Source organism: Nycticebus coucang, chromosome 16, assembly GCF_027406575.1.
Source record: "Nycticebus coucang isolate mNycCou1 chromosome 16, mNycCou1.pri, whole genome shotgun sequence".
Taxonomy (NCBI): domain Eukaryota; kingdom Metazoa; phylum Chordata; class Mammalia; order Primates; family Lorisidae; genus Nycticebus; species Nycticebus coucang.
The window spans coordinates 85590782-85606202 of record NC_069795.1 but is presented as its reverse complement, the minus strand read 5'-3'; the positions used below and the strand labels follow the sequence as shown (position 1 = coordinate 85606202).

Sequence of the window (15421 nt, the reverse complement as noted above, 5' to 3'; positions counted from 1 at the left end):
TTAATCCCACCTCTGATGCTAACTGGCTATGTCGCCTTGGGCAAGTCACCTTCCTCTGTGAGGCCTATTTCCCTATCTAACGACAGACCACATTCTACTGATCCATTCTGGCATTACTTTTAGTTAAATGGTCTATTACCGATGATTTTATTTCCTAGCCAATCCCTTCTCCTTTCTGCTGCCATGTTTCAAAATCATAGGAAAGTCCTATGATACTATTACAGGGCTGATATGTGAAAGTGGTTATTTTTTTCTGCTTTGCATTGCTTCTCTTAGCTACCAGAAGAGCAGTTAGTGATTTAGACTGTATACTACTATGACTGGGTATTTACACACTGGTCATCACTTACTCCCAGTACCTTGCATTTGCTGATGGAAAACAGAAAAAATAAACCCATCTTCCCTCATGTTACTCTATGTTATAACATTGCTCTGTGATCTGGGCCCACTGTTAAGAGGATTTGGTAAATTTGCCCCCGATTAAGACTGTAGGGAAGGGATGGATTCTTCTTTCGTTATTTGCCTTTTCCAGAGCGTATCACTGGATGTCAGACCCAGAGGGACTTTAAGGGTCAATCTAACTGGATTCTCTTATTTCAGAGGTAGAGACTTGGGGGTCAGGTTGGGAATCTGGTTTGTGTTGGTGACTGATCCTAGACTATAGTGCTTTCTTCTAACTCCATAGTCATATCTTTGTTTAAACAGAGAAATCTTTTTCTACAAACTGCCTTTTCAGAATATTTTTTAAAAGGCTATTGTCTTTCAGGCGAAACAATCTCAGCGTCAGTGCAGGGATGTGGGCTGTCTTTAAAGCACATGGACTCCAGGCGTCTTTATTAATTTCATGAAGCAGTGGCACAGAGGCTTCTGGTCGTCTTCTGCTTGCCGCCTTTGTTAGCAGACTGGATTCGCTTGCAGTCCTTCCTGGAAGAGGTTATTTGATTCTGACATCATCACTCTTTCCCCCACCCACCTCCTGCCTTTTTCTGATCCAGTGAATTATAGGAAGCTGAGGATGAGCTCCACGCTGGCTGTTTATTGCACATGGTTTGGGAATATTAATAAAGAGGAGACAGATGAGAGATTAAAAAAAAGCAAGGGGATGAGAGAGGAATAGCCAACATAGTAAAATCCAGTTCACGGCCTTCGGTTCTCAACTGCTGGGCTACACAGGACTAATAGCAATGTCTTTTCCTCCTTCAGACCCTCCTCTCTGCCTCGTGGGACTAGGCTGGGACTGAGAATCAACTGGTGTAATCTTTGCCAAAACCAAACCCATATTTACATGAATCTTACATGTTTAGAGACGAAAGTAGTAATTATCCATCAGATAGAAGATAACTCAGAGACCATTGGATCTAAACACTCACCTTGAACTTTGTAGTATAGATGTTCAGAGAGTGGAAATCATTTTCCTGAATCTGAGGTTCAGGAAACCTGGCCTTTATTATCAATAATTTGCTATAACTTTTGGGAATGTATGATCACCTTCTGAGCCACAATTTCTCCATCTGTGAGATGGGAGGAGGAGGGCAGAATACATGAGGTCAAAGGTTGTCCCAACTCTGATTTTCACAGGTCTCAGATTTGCCCAAGGTCCCATAGCAAGTTTGCAGCCAAGCCAATTCATGAAATCAGAGCCTCGCTATCTGGCGTGGGTGTTCATCGTTGTAACTTCCACTACCCATGCTTTCTAAGCAGTATTTTCACATTTCTTTAGCCTTGATTTATTAAACTTATTCTTTTTCATTTGAGAACTGTCTTTCTGTCAATGAAAAAGCAGTTCTGAACATGTGTGTAAGTGTATACATGTGAACATGAGTTTGTGGTAGAGGTGAGGAATAGGAAATTTTGGAAACTCAGATGAACCTATGAAGTAGCTGGAAAATACACATCTACAAATAATTCTACTGAAAATTTCAGGAGGTTTGTAGATGCTCTGAAGGCCATACATCAATTAAGCCAAAAAATGTTCTGTGTGGGAAGTACGAGATGATATTTGAGTGAGATATTTACTTTTGCTGTTGAATTTTTCCCATAGTTTACCTACTGTTCCACTCTGTTAGACTCACTTATTAGCATGACTGTAGACATTTACGTGTCTCAAACCATTGAGTGATATTTTAGTGTTAAAGTTCTTATTCTGTTAGCCAGGCATGTGGTGGGTGCCTGTAGTCCCAGCTACTCAGGAGGCTGAGGCAAGAGAATCGCCTAAGCCCAGGAGCTGGAGGTTGCCGTGAGCTGTGACTCCACGGCACTGTACGGAGGGCGACAAAGTGAGACTCTGTAAAAAAAAAAAACAAAAGTTCTTATTCTGCAGTCTTTTTTTTTAGACAGAGCCTCAAGCTGTGGCCCTGGGTAGAGTGCCATAGCATCACAGCTCACAGCAACCTCCAACTCCTGGGCTCAAGCGAGTCTCCTGTCTCCACCTCCCAAGTAGCTGGGACCACAGGCGCCCGCCACAAAGCCTGGCTATTTTTTGGTTGCAGCCGTCATTGTTGTTTGATGGGCCCGGGCTGGATTCAAACATGTCAGCTCAGGTGTATGTGGCTGGCGCCTTAGCTGCTTGAGCCACAGGCGCCGAGCCATTCTGCAGTCTATTCATTTATTCATTCACGTAAATGAACTTTGAACCCAGACCTGCTAAATGCTAGGTATTTTTGATAAATTATTTTATTTAATCTTATAAATAGAAAACAATTTTTTTTCTCATATTTTAGATGAAGAAACAGCTCATAGAGATTGAGTAATTTGCCCAGAGTTGTATAGCTAATAATTATAAGTCTGGATTTAAATCCAGATTTGCTTCAAAATATGTGAATGCCTCTATAGAGAATGTTGAAAATGAATAGGGACAATGAAAAAAATTCATAAACTGTAAGAATTCCTGATAGAAAATGGTAAATGGGCCCCAAAAGAGTGTGGAGAATGTTTGCTTTGGGAGTTCAGAGGGGAACAAGATCATACATCCTGAATTCCTTATAGGATAATTCACTAATTACATGCTTATCTGGCTCCTTAAGGCAGAATGAGACAAATGTTGGTCAGTTGCATAAAATGAATTATAAACAACTCGGTTTTTTTCTTGCTTTTTAAACTTCTCCCAGGTTAGTAGTCTCAACATCTTCATTTTGTGAGCGAGATGAGGAGGAGACACAGTGCCCTGATCATTCTGTGTTATTGACTGAATTGGAATTTCAATACTTTGGGGAATCTGTTTGTTGTTTTTTTTTCTGTTGTATTGAGCGTGGGACTTTTGATGGAGAGGACTTCTGACCATGCAAAGATCAGCACAAATGCAGATGTGAGCAGCTCACATTTGGATCTTGCCAAGTTGTAATGACTGCCACATGTGTGAAGTTAAAACTCAGTGCTTGGTGACCCACTGAGCATATGTGGGAGCCAGAAGGGTGAAAGCCAGTGTCAGGGGTGGAGGAGGCCCCAGTTTGTCAGGAACACCCCCTTCACCTTACAGACTGGGAAACAGAGGCTCGCAGGAGGGGCGTGGCTTCATAAAATTCAGGCAGCAGGGTCATGGCTCCCTGGGACTAATGGCAAAACAGGGCTTTGCACCAGCACTTTCCAGTGACAGCTACTCGTATCTTCTGTCTTCTGTGGGCATATACTCACGGAAAGGCTTGGCCGGTAGATATTTGAAGCTCAGGATTATTGTCTGTGTGGCTTTGGATAAATCTCTAGATTTCCTGGAGTCTCAGGTTTGTTGTCTGTGAGGTGGAAATCGTCGTCCTCCTCACAGGACTGCTGGGAGGATGACTGAAATCTCACTGTGCCTGTGCGATGAATAGTCCTCATCACAGCTCCGTGACACAGGCTCAATGGTCCTGCTTTTACAGATTCCATTTCCTAACTTCATCTTCATACTTTCTAGGTCTCTACTTCTCAAAGTTTGGTCTGAGGACCGGCAGCATCAGTGTTATGCGGGAGCTTGTTAGGGATGCAAATCTCAGGCTATACTCCAAACCTTGTGAATCTGAATCTTTATTTTAACAAGATCCCCTGGTAGTTCAAATGCTCATTAGAGTCTGGAAAACATTCCTGTAGGCTCTAGCCGATTTTCAAGGCTGTTGGCCATGGCCTGCTGACAGTGACTGGCACATGGCCAGAATCCTTGGTGCACGCTGTCCCTTGCCTTGAGAGGGAGCCCTGTGCAGTCACTCCCTGGGAACCTGGAAGACTGGGTTGAAGGGATCCAGCAGGCTTTGTCTTTTCAACACCCTCCCTTTCCTCAGAAGTACTATTCATAAGAGGTCAAACAGGGATTGGATCCTGAGTCTTTCTGATCCTCAAGTCCACCTTTTTTTCATTAAACCGTGATGTCTCAGTCAAGAGGAATGCTGGGTTGTGTGTGTGATAACTCTCGATTCCCCATAGTGCGAATATTTCCACACTGGCTGTTTTACTCTATTACTCAATTCCTAGAGGGGAAGAATTAAAAAAAATTTTTTTTAAACCTTGAGTTGAAAGCCAGGATCCTGCAGCTTAATCAGTTATTTTCGTTTTTTAATGAGGGTGACTATTGTGAAATAAGTAATTATTAATTACTTGAAACTAATGAAATATTTTAGTTTCTTTGCTAAAAAAGCATATGGGAGCAGAAAGAAAGCATATGGGTGTTTTTCGGGAAGCATATTGGTGAATGGACAAATTACGGTGGTGCCAATATGCCTTTGCTGTCTGGCTGGGGCCATCGCTGTGTGTGCTGGCGTCTGAGTCCTTGTGTGTTTAGTGGGATTTTTAGATATTCCCATTTGCCTCTGGGTGCCTCTGGAGTCACACAGAGGCAGTACTGTGTCGTAATTCTTTCTGCCATGCTTTTACTCAGCAGTACTGGTTGAGCGTCTCCCCGGTCTAAACCCTGTGCTGTAAGTAGCTGTGCAATGTTCCTTTCCAGGTGTCTGAACCTCTGGAGTAGACTGAGTGGGCCTGCCCAGCTGATAGCAGGTAGTTAGACTCTTTGTGACACTTCACCACAGGGGTAACAGCAGTACCCGAAAAGATGGCAGAACTGGGACCTGTTTGCTCCATCAGGGACTCTGCTTGCAGCCCTTCCTTGTCTGGCCTTTGCGTCTCTGCACTTCAGCTCTGTTACTTGTGCAATTGCAATGATAATAGCAGTGTTCCCAGCTCACTGGCATGACTGTTTATCCAATCTGTAGACTATGGCCTTTGCTCCTCCTTATCTTCCAGCAGAAGTAATACCTGCTTCTTCTCCTTTGCTATACGTTCAGTCAGTCTGGTAAAAGGCTTGATGGCTTTGGAGGTAATTGAAACTATTTTGGTGCCCTGGGGACTGCACACTTGTAGGCTTATGATGATCAGAGGCCACATGGCATGTTTTAAAAGATACAGTAAGCATTTATTTAGCACCTACAAGCAAGGTAAGAAATCAAAGAGCTGGCTGTCTTGTGGAGGTAACTTTGATGCAGGGCCAGTCAGGGCTCACTGTGATGTGTGAGCTCAGTAATTATGCTTTGGGAGAGACAGAATTTAGAGAACTCTTTCTTCCTGCCGGTTTCTTATTAAGGTGATACGGGAGTTCATTTTGAAAGCTGATTGGGACTTAGATATCATAGGAATTGGAAGAGTAGATCTCCGGCAGGCAAGAGTCAGCATGAGGCAGGACCCCAAAGCAGATGATTCCCAGGCAGGCATATCTGAAGAACTGAGCATAGATCACAGGAATGTGTAGTTGAGAGAAACCACTTCTTTTCTGATGAACTTCAGACTCTTCATCTATGTAATGTGAGCTTTGGCAAGATGGTTCTCAAGAAGCCTCAAAAAGTGCTCGCTTCGGCAGCACATATACTAAAATTGGAACGATACAGAGAAGATTAGCATGGCCCCGGTGCAAGGATGACATGCAAATTCGTGAAGCATTCCATATTTTTGTTAAATGTTTCATGAATTTGCATGTCATCCTTGGGAAAAAAACAAAACAAAAGAAGCCTCAAGAACTTCACCTGGAATTCTACAAAGTCTCTTATTCCACAGCCAGATAAGCCACTTGGCTAAACCCTGACAGAGGGACATTGACCACAGATAAACAGGTAAACGATGGCCCAGGCTTCCCATCCTTCCCGTCTTCTTGTGCCCACGCGGCATTGCATGGCAGGCAGGTGGGGTGGTCATTTATTTTTATTCTAGCCTTTAATATATGAAACGTGGAATGTTCAAGTGATCTAAGGCTTGAAACACATGAGATTTAATGATCCCAGACTCTGATGCCCCTTCTGCCACAAAGGGCCGACTTCTATAAAAGGTGCCCTGACCCTCCACCTCACCCCGCATTTGCCTCGGTGGACCCTGCCTAAAAGTCCCAGCACACATCATTCCTCCCGGAGAAGACTTCCCTATGCACCTTCTGACTTGGCAAGGCAATTTCGCATTGGACTTTTTTTAATATTCCAACTTTATGTCATGTAACTTTTCCTGTTTCCTCTCCCCTCTCCCCTTCCTCTCTCACTCACAGTGTAAGAGCTCTGATCTAAGGATTACTTTCTGCTTCTCTGAATTCCCTCTAGCTCCTGGCACAGTGCCCTAGACATAGTGCTCAGTAAAGAAGCACATGACTGTGTTCTCACAGTTTTCCCTCTGCTTAGTACTTGTTTCTGAGACGGCTATGAGACTCATAGGCTTACAGAATTTCAGAACTGGAAAAGAATTTAAAAACAATCTGCCTAGTCTAGCCTGCATCCCAGGGAAGAAATGACGTGCCCTGATTTACAGGTGACCGCCTGGTTCAAGGCAGGTCTGAGAATGGCACCCACATCTGATCTGACTCTAGAGAGCTGGTTGGCACTGGAGCCCCTGCTTAGCTCCCAACAAGCCTTAGCTGGAGTCCTTCTTTCTGTGAAGACAATTAGGGAGTAAAGGTGGCACAGGTGGCGCCATCGCTGTATTAAACAGATTGGAAAGCAGATGTTCCTCTGTATCTACGGTGTGACAGGCTCTTTGACAGGTGTTTTCACATAGTTAAACTTGGTTGGTCATTGAAAGCTAGAATTCTCATCCCTTCATGAGGGAGACAAGTTGTTTGTAACAGAACATTTAGCAAAAGCCCTTTCCTGTAAGCTCTGAAAGGCAATCTGTAGTGGATAGATGCTTCTCTCCTGGAACATGGGTGTAAGGGTCTGCAGAGTGGCATGCTTGACTTTTTTAAGGGCTACAGATTAGGAAGACAAGTGGAAACAAGCAGAGGTTGTGATCAAAGTTTGGGCGGAGGGTCTGTGGTCACCTGAGTATACCAGAGGCCTGAACTTTCCCCACTCTATTCCCCACACATACATCTTTGACTCTATGGAGAGCTGGGACTTGGGTGCCTCATTCTTGAGTGTTTGTGATATTAGCTTTGACTAGTTCCTATGATCTCTTATTCCTGCTTCTCCCCTAGCTAGCCTTGACCCTAATGAATATCCTTTTCTCCTTTTCCTTGGTACGTGTTTTCTATTTCTTTTGCTTCTCCCCCATCCTCTTTCTCCCAAGTTCACCCTGGGTAGCCTCAGGTCTTGAATACTCTCTGATGGCAGTCTTCTGTACTGGACTGTGAAAATGCTGGCAGGGAAGACGATACAGAAATCTGTTAAATACACAGTAAAAATAGCTTATGATCTATGGGACTCGGTATTAAGCAAGATGATATTAACGAGGTTTGAGTGCTGTTCTGAAACGTGGCAGCTGCACACCCATGTTGGCTGCTTTCCTCCCTACCTCTGGCAGCTCGCGAGCCGTGTTGCCATGGCACTCCTCAGGCTCTGTTTAGATCAGCTATTTTCTGAAGGAGTCCCTGACCTTCCCCACAATAGAACCGTTGATGTGGTCATGTTAGTGCCTCTTCAGGAGCTGTGCGACTGGCGAGCCCCCATTTGTCACTTGGAAACCGTAGGAAACGGTAGATCAGACACAGACACAGAACGTTTAAGACCACGAAGGCCTTTTAAATATCCTCTCCTCTTGTTTGATAGGTGAGGATACTGAGGCCCATTGCCTGGCAGCAACTTGCTCGAGGTTACAAAGTGAAGTTGAGACAAGGCTGGGACAGGAACTCAGGACTTCTCTTTCCCAGCTTTGTGTTTTTCCAACTGTACCACACTGATCCCTGCCTGAGTGTCCTCTGTAGCCTGTGGGAGGCTGTGGATGGATCAGACCTGGAGAGGGTGTTGTCCTTAGGAGTGGGGAGAGAAGGAGAAGAAAGGGAGAGGAAAGAATGAGAAAATGAGGGGATGGAAGATGCCCAGATACCGCTCAGCAGCGTCCATCCTCAGAGACTTCAGGGTGGAGCTCTCTTCTCAGAGGCCACAGATTGGTTCCTTGAGAAGTGAGGGCTTAAAGAGACAGGGGGAACAATAGCATCACGTTCCCTACGTCTCTGAACCCTTTCCTGACCTTCTGGAAAACCTCACCAAAAACTTTCCTGAGACCAACTCTTTGCCAGGACTATACTTTTCTTGTATTTAACACTTTATTATGCAATAACAACTATTTTTTTCCCAGTAGTTCACATATGAAATGCTGTCTCTGCAACAAGATGACAGGGTTCTTGGGGACAGAAATTGTGAATTAAACAGTCTTTCCTTCTTTCCTCTTTCCCCCTCCCTGCCTTTTGGTTAGGCCCCTGGCAGAGATGTAAACACCTGGGATGAACATCCCGCAGCGAGGTGAACTTAGTTGAATTCAGATGTCTTAAGTTTTTTTTTTTTTTTAATTGCTGGTAAAAGTTGACAAATGATGATTTCGTAGAACAGTGTTCTTACCAATTTAGATTCTGCTAAAAATTCTTTACATTTTAATTTAATTTTCATAAAACTCAATGTGCTGTCTGTTATAATCCTCATTTTACAATGAAAAAACAGAAGTGAAATAACGTCTCAAATTTACCTCCAGGGAAAAGTGATGGAGATTGGACTTGAATCTGAATGTTCTGTCTCTGAATACTGTAATGTTACTTCTTTTCGACGTGATCTTGCTCCACTGACAGTGGTTTAGCCTTCTATTCTGGAGTTTCCAATTTTTTCGTGTTGTAACCTACTCTCTTCATAGTTTGGGAAAAGAATGATGAGGCTTCAGGTTCAAATATGCTTTGGGCAGCCCTTTTGCTGAATTTGTTTTTAGTAAGCCAATAGGGGAATATTGCATTTCTATCTTTAATTTTCTTAATTTGAAATAAGCTTTGTAATAGTTTGTGAGGCTCCTTCAACTTTTAACAAATTCGAGTACATGTTGAATATGGGGGGAAAGGCTCTTTGCTCTGAATGAATTGCCTAATTTAGCTAAGAACAAAACTAGATCACCTTTTTTGGTTGCAAAAGAAGAACACAGGAATTTTTGAATGCTATTGGGTGGATACTGATGGTTTTTAGGGTTTTCTCAGTATTTGCTACATATACTAGATGACATCCATTATGCTTTCCTAACTTTTATAGGATTTAGGTGAGTTTGATTAATAACATTCTGTATCTGTATTTCTAAAAAACTTCAAATAAGGAGCAGTCTTTTTTTTTAATATATGTGCTCAGAAAGAATATCATTGCCTAATTTGACTATAGAGCAGACAAAGCTGACATGTAGTGAGTATAATCTTATTATATATAGTTTTCATGTTTTCTCTTTGTATCTTTCCAGGTGTTCAAAGAGAAGTTTGAGTTGAATAATAATGGCATAATGTTTAGAGGGAAATTGAATACATAAGACAAAAATGTGTGTGGGCTTATTTCTTTATTTTGTATATATGTGTGTGTCTATGATGAGCTTATGGTTTTTTAAAGTTTTTCTCAATTTTCAAAGTACATAATAACTTTGAAATTACCAAAGAAAAATTGAAATCAAAACTTGGGTGTCTGGAATAAGGGATGGATATTTTATCTTTTGCCCCCCCCATAGTTGCAGATAAAGTTAAGAGTTAGAAAATTGAATTATTTATGTTAAATGGGAACCAATCACTGTCTTTATACTTTGTTTCAGAAGAATGATTGCCTTGTGAATTGAAGCTTTTTTGAAAATTTCCTAAATTTCTTCACCATCCATTGATACCCGTACTTTGCTTAATTCAAATGAAATAGTTTACTGTGAACATTGTTCCTGGGATTGTTAAGCTTGGATGCACAGAAAGAAAGAAAAAGGAGAAAAAAAAAAAAAAAGGAAAGAAAGAAGGAAAGCATCGTTTTATATTTTTCCTGCTTCAAACATGTCTGTTTTGCTTTAGAATTTTGTATGTATCGTCTGTCTCCCCAAGTAGATTGGGAGCACCCTGAAGACAGGTGAAGTATTTTATGTGTGTTTGTGACAATGATTTTGTGAACTGGGGTGCAATAAGTTAATCCAACTCATTAAAAATGTTTCGCTGGGAGTTCAAAGGTTTATTCAGAATTTCCTTAGATAACATCCCATTACTCTTGAAATTCCTCTGCTTCATAGAATTTCTGTGAAATGAAGAAAGTCCATCTGCCTACTTGTCATAGAATTGGGTAGTTTAGGAGTGGAATAGCCTGTTTACATACTATTCCAAACTGTCACTGTAGGAAAAGGTTTCATACATTATAAAATGTTACGGGGCTAGAAAAAATATACACATGTAATATATAGAGTGTATATATATACATATATAATCTGTTCCTTGTCACAATATTTAACCCAAAGTGCTATTTACAGTAATGAATCAAAATGTCAGTCTTAAAAATATGAAGTGTCAAAGTGTTCCCACGTTGCGGAAAAGTTTGATGTGACAGTTTGTTAATCATATGACTATTATATCAAATGTGTCTCACAATGTTTTTTTGCTCAACTCTCTCTCCTGTAGGCTCCTCGCACTTTTTTTCATGAATTTCTAGTTTAATTGACTAACCCAAGCCGTTTAGGTTACGTGTCTCCCACACCTTGCACAAAGGGTGCTGTGTTTTTCTGTACTTAAAACTGAATGGATTTTACATTATTTTAGAGTATTTTGATTTTGTGCCTGACATATTTATGTATAATAGCTAAACAAAAAAAAGTCTGTAGTGTAATGTTTCTATCATTACTGCAGAACTCTCACATGAAACTTTAACTTATAGAATTGGTATTTGAGTTTCTCTAAGCTAAGCTTCCCAAGGTGTCAATAGCTAGTGTCTACTCTTTGACCTTGAGCATGTTTTAAAGTTTTGCTTAGTACATTGATTATGCTAATTTCTTTATCCTACTAACAGGGCAGACTCCTAGAACATAAATATCATATATTTGGGAAAAGCAACACAGTTTCTTTTAGGAGAATTCATGCTTGTGCTACCTACTAGCTTTATGTTTAGGGACCACAATTAATCTCTGTGCCTCAGTTTCCTCTGAAGAAATTTTTAAGGGTAAAATTAGATTAGGCCAGTGAATGTTTAAATTTATGCTCCAAGGGGCTCTAGATTCTGGGGAGATGTGCAGCTGGAGTGCAGGGTGGGCCCTTGAAAACAAGAAGCTTGCTATTGATTTGTTAAAATTTCAAGTTGTATAAACTATTTCACATACACACATTCACAGTATAGGTGAAATAGTAGTATGCTGTTTCCACTGCTTAACCTCATACCTGGGGGTGACTGCTGTCCTCCTCGGTCCAGACTCCTCCTTCTCAGACTCTATGCCCTTTCCCCACCAGTTTTCAGTGAGTACCTGTGCCAAAAGACCTTGGCTAAACTGGCCTCCATGGATTGTCATTTGGTGGCAAACGATTCTCCATTCTGAGATTTGAGGTAAAATCTACTAGTAGAGACCCCATCTGTATGTGATTTTCATCTTTAGATCATTTTACTTTTGATAAACTTATTTTTCAACTGAGCAAATTTTCCAATCAGCAAAGACTATTGTTCTTTAGACCATGTACAGAGGAATTTATCGACGCTTTGGCTGGTATTTTGTCTGCTTCTGGTCAAGGATACGAATTTTATTCCTTTAAAGCTGATGAGTTTCAACCATTTTGGGGAGGAGGGTGGTTGCTCAGAGCCTGAAATTTTAATTCATTCCTTGCTTTCTGTTCTCAGTTCTCTCCCCTCCTAACCATACATGTGGCGCCACCACCACCACGATCCATTTTGCATGGGATATCCCTGTGTATGTCTGTGGATAACATGGTGTAGGAAGGTTAAAATCTGTGAATTGAAAATCAAGGCAGAGACCATGAGAATGACCAGTCATCAAGAGGAATGAATTAGTAACATGGATGAAAAGCATTTATATATCAATATAACAAAGTCACATTGGAGAAAATATTTTCTATGGATAAAAAATATGTTCTAAAAATGGGGAAGAGGATGAATGGCTATTTTGCTAGATGCTAAAGCATCATTTCCAGAGTTTGTCTGGACTCAAATTATGGGATTAGTTTGATTTTACTCTTAATAGCTGAAATCCTGAAGGGAGAGAATGGCTACTTTATAGCTTTGTACATGATGCTGAACTTTTTCTTAGAGTAAAATGCTCCTCTGGTAACAAATCTCATGAAAAGTGTGTGAGCTCAGAAACAGCAGCTGAGTTCCAAGTTAGGAGTATTTTTTTAAAGTCACATGTCAGCCACTGAGGATGTACATGGATCTATGGAAGTGAGGCATCCAACCTCCCTCTCCCCCCGAGAGGATCATTATACAAAACTTGGGAGGATTCATTGTTCATTCCCTGAAGAAATTGGTGAGATGAGGCAAAACATTGTAAAGAAATGTGGAACTCTAAAAATTCAGTTTTTCATTTTATTTTTTCCTAAATAAAAATCCTGTTTTATTTAGGAAGTATTCAGGAAGTATTTAGAAAATGGGATATTTTATTTAGAAAATACTTCCTAAATAAAACAGGAAGTACTCTGTGCACAGTTTTGGCCAAAGTAAAACAGTATAAGGGATCGGGTTGGCTGGAGCATATGACATATGAGAATTAGCTGGAAGCACCATGTTGGCTATTTTGTTCGTTTTACTATTTTATCTCCTGCCTTGTGCCCCCTTTTCCTCCTTGCTAAGGTAGGAGGATCTTGAACTTGGGACTTTGTTTGTCTTATTGCCCACTGTTTCCCAGTTTCCTGGAGTCACACCTAGCTCATCTATGAGTCCAATAAATATTTATTGAATGCATGAGCAATTTTGAAAGACAGCATATGGAGGGGAAAAATAATGTCATAAATCTGAAAAATTCTGATGTGGCTACTTCTAAACACTAAATACTATGGAGTTAGCACTATTCTGAGCATTTCTACCATAGGATCAATTATTTCTTTCAAGCAACCTCTGAGGAAGGTACTATCAGCATTTCACAGATGAAAAATTGTGATCCGGAGGCATCCCATAATTTGCCTGAGGTCACAGAGTTCATAATAGGATTCGAACTCAGCTAATCTGGCGCCAGCAGCTACTTTCTTAGCTACTAAGCTCTGTTGTCTCCACACAGTGAATATTATCATACCTGCCTATTCTTTCAGCTGGTTATTAGGCTGAAACATAACAATAGGTGTGAAAATATTAGGGAAGGGTCAACGAACTGCTGAAGATGAGACGCCATACAGATAACTACAGATACCATACAGATAACTACGACTTAAAGTAGAAAGTGGAGACCTGCAGAGCAAGTTCAGAGAAGAGTAAAGAGCCATCCCTTCTACCTGTGAGGGAGGGCAGGGGTCAAGGACAGCTTTGTGGGGGAAGTCCCATTTTGGTTGGCCTGGATGGGTGGAATTTTGATGAAGGGAGATGTTTCCTAAGCATGTGGAATGAGCAATGTTAGAGGCAACAGTTTAACGGGGCTTAGTTGAGCAGATCTTTTGCAAACTGGTATGCACTGAGGAGTGGGAAGAGAAGAGAGGAGGGCGTTCTGAATAGGAAAAGGAGAGTTAACAAAACATCTTCACCATCTTTCTGGAGGTTAACTCTGGCTATACCCCTGCCTTACCTTTCTCATGCTTTAACCCATCAGCTTTTTGACATACCATCCATAAACACTAGTCCACAGAGCTACCACTCTAAAAAGAGTGACCACGTCAGCCTAGAAAATTCGTCTGACAATGGTCATTAGCATGTCCAGTCTTTTAGGACGTCCTATGGGAAGGCAATCATCTGCCTTTTCTGACTCTAGAATTTGTGTGTTTTTTCCTTTGGGCAATCTCAGCTAACATCCTTTACAAGACACACGTCGGGGGACCTCCTTCAGCCAACCAGCTGTGCACTTGCCAACAAGTTGTATTTCCACTGGACACAGAGCATTTCAGAGGAGAACTAAATCTATTCTCAGGACAGCTGGAAGTCTTACTTTGAAAGACTTTAGAGCATGTTTGCTTCCAGAAATTATGTATCATTTAGAAAGCCAGTAAACTAGAGGACCCTGGGGCCCTCTGACAAAGTAGGAGTGAGAAACAGGAAGAGAAGGAGCCTCGGGTCTTGAAAAGGAATGTGTCTAGGAATGGAAGTTAGCGACCACAAGGAGTGTCCCAGCTGGCTGCCCTGAGAACATGTTAAGAGGAATCCCGGTTAAAGTTGGCAGCTGACATACCAGCGCTGACAGGGCTCGATGTCCTTTTCTTTCTTTGACCCTTCATTTTCCTCAAAAGGAAAGAGAGGCAGTGGACTCTTTTTTCTCTTGGTGTAGACTGGCTGCCCTACACCAAGCAGGCTGTTAGAACAGCCACTCCAATCCCCTCACCTACTCCCCTCAGCCACCTGACTGGCTAGATTATCTGATCATTCATCTTTTCTTTTGTGGATGAGGATGTTGAATCCAGGGTGCCTCACAGGTGCTGAATAGATCCTTTGTTTTACATCTTGGAATTCTCCCTTATTCCTTCCCTACATGTCTGCCTGGTGACCATGTATTCCTCCAGCTTTTAAATAAGGTTCTTCTCTGCAGAGCTGCTGAGCCTTGTGACTCTAGTCCAGAACTTGGTGATGATTCTCCTATTCCTTCTGTTTACATGTCTCTTTCTCCCACTACAATCCAAAACTCAAGTGTGGTGGATCTAGATTCTAACACCCTTTACCTTGTGCTGCCCCACCTGCATCCAGCCTCCTCCACAGCCAGGCTTCTCTATAGCAAGGCTTCTCCACAGCGTGGCTTCTGTAACTTTCTAGACCCAGTCCCTTCCAGGATATCTCCTCATCAGCTCATTGTTCTAGAACCTTCTTTGCTGACATATTTTGAGTGTTCTGAACTCTGGGTCTCCTTATTTTTAATATCACTTTTCCTCTTTGTGGTATATGTCTATTCCCTTGTTACTATTTGTCTAGACTCTACCTTAACTTTCAAGTAGAACCTTTCAAATGTGGTTTGCATTGAAATTAGGAATTCCACCGTTTGAAGTTACAGTTCAATAAGGTGGTGGTACAAATTTGTATTTCTATTACTCTTCCAGATGGCACTGAAAATGTCATTTTGTGGCCTCACTTTGATTAGTATTGCTTTAAAGTACAATTCCAGA

The 15421-nt window shown here is 41.5% G+C and overlaps 1 protein-coding gene and 1 non-coding gene across 11 annotated transcripts in view; both read left to right on the top strand.

Moving 5' to 3' along the window:
- Nucleotides 1–15421, top strand: part of LPP (LIM domain containing preferred translocation partner in lipoma) — a 730287-nt gene that overhangs the window by 184307 nt on the left and 530559 nt on the right. The gene's annotated exons all lie outside the window — the stretch shown is intronic.
- LOC128568200 (U6 spliceosomal RNA) lies at nt 5803–5909 on the top strand. The gene has a single exon (XR_008375024.1). It is a non-coding gene; the product is annotated as a U6 spliceosomal RNA (small nuclear RNA).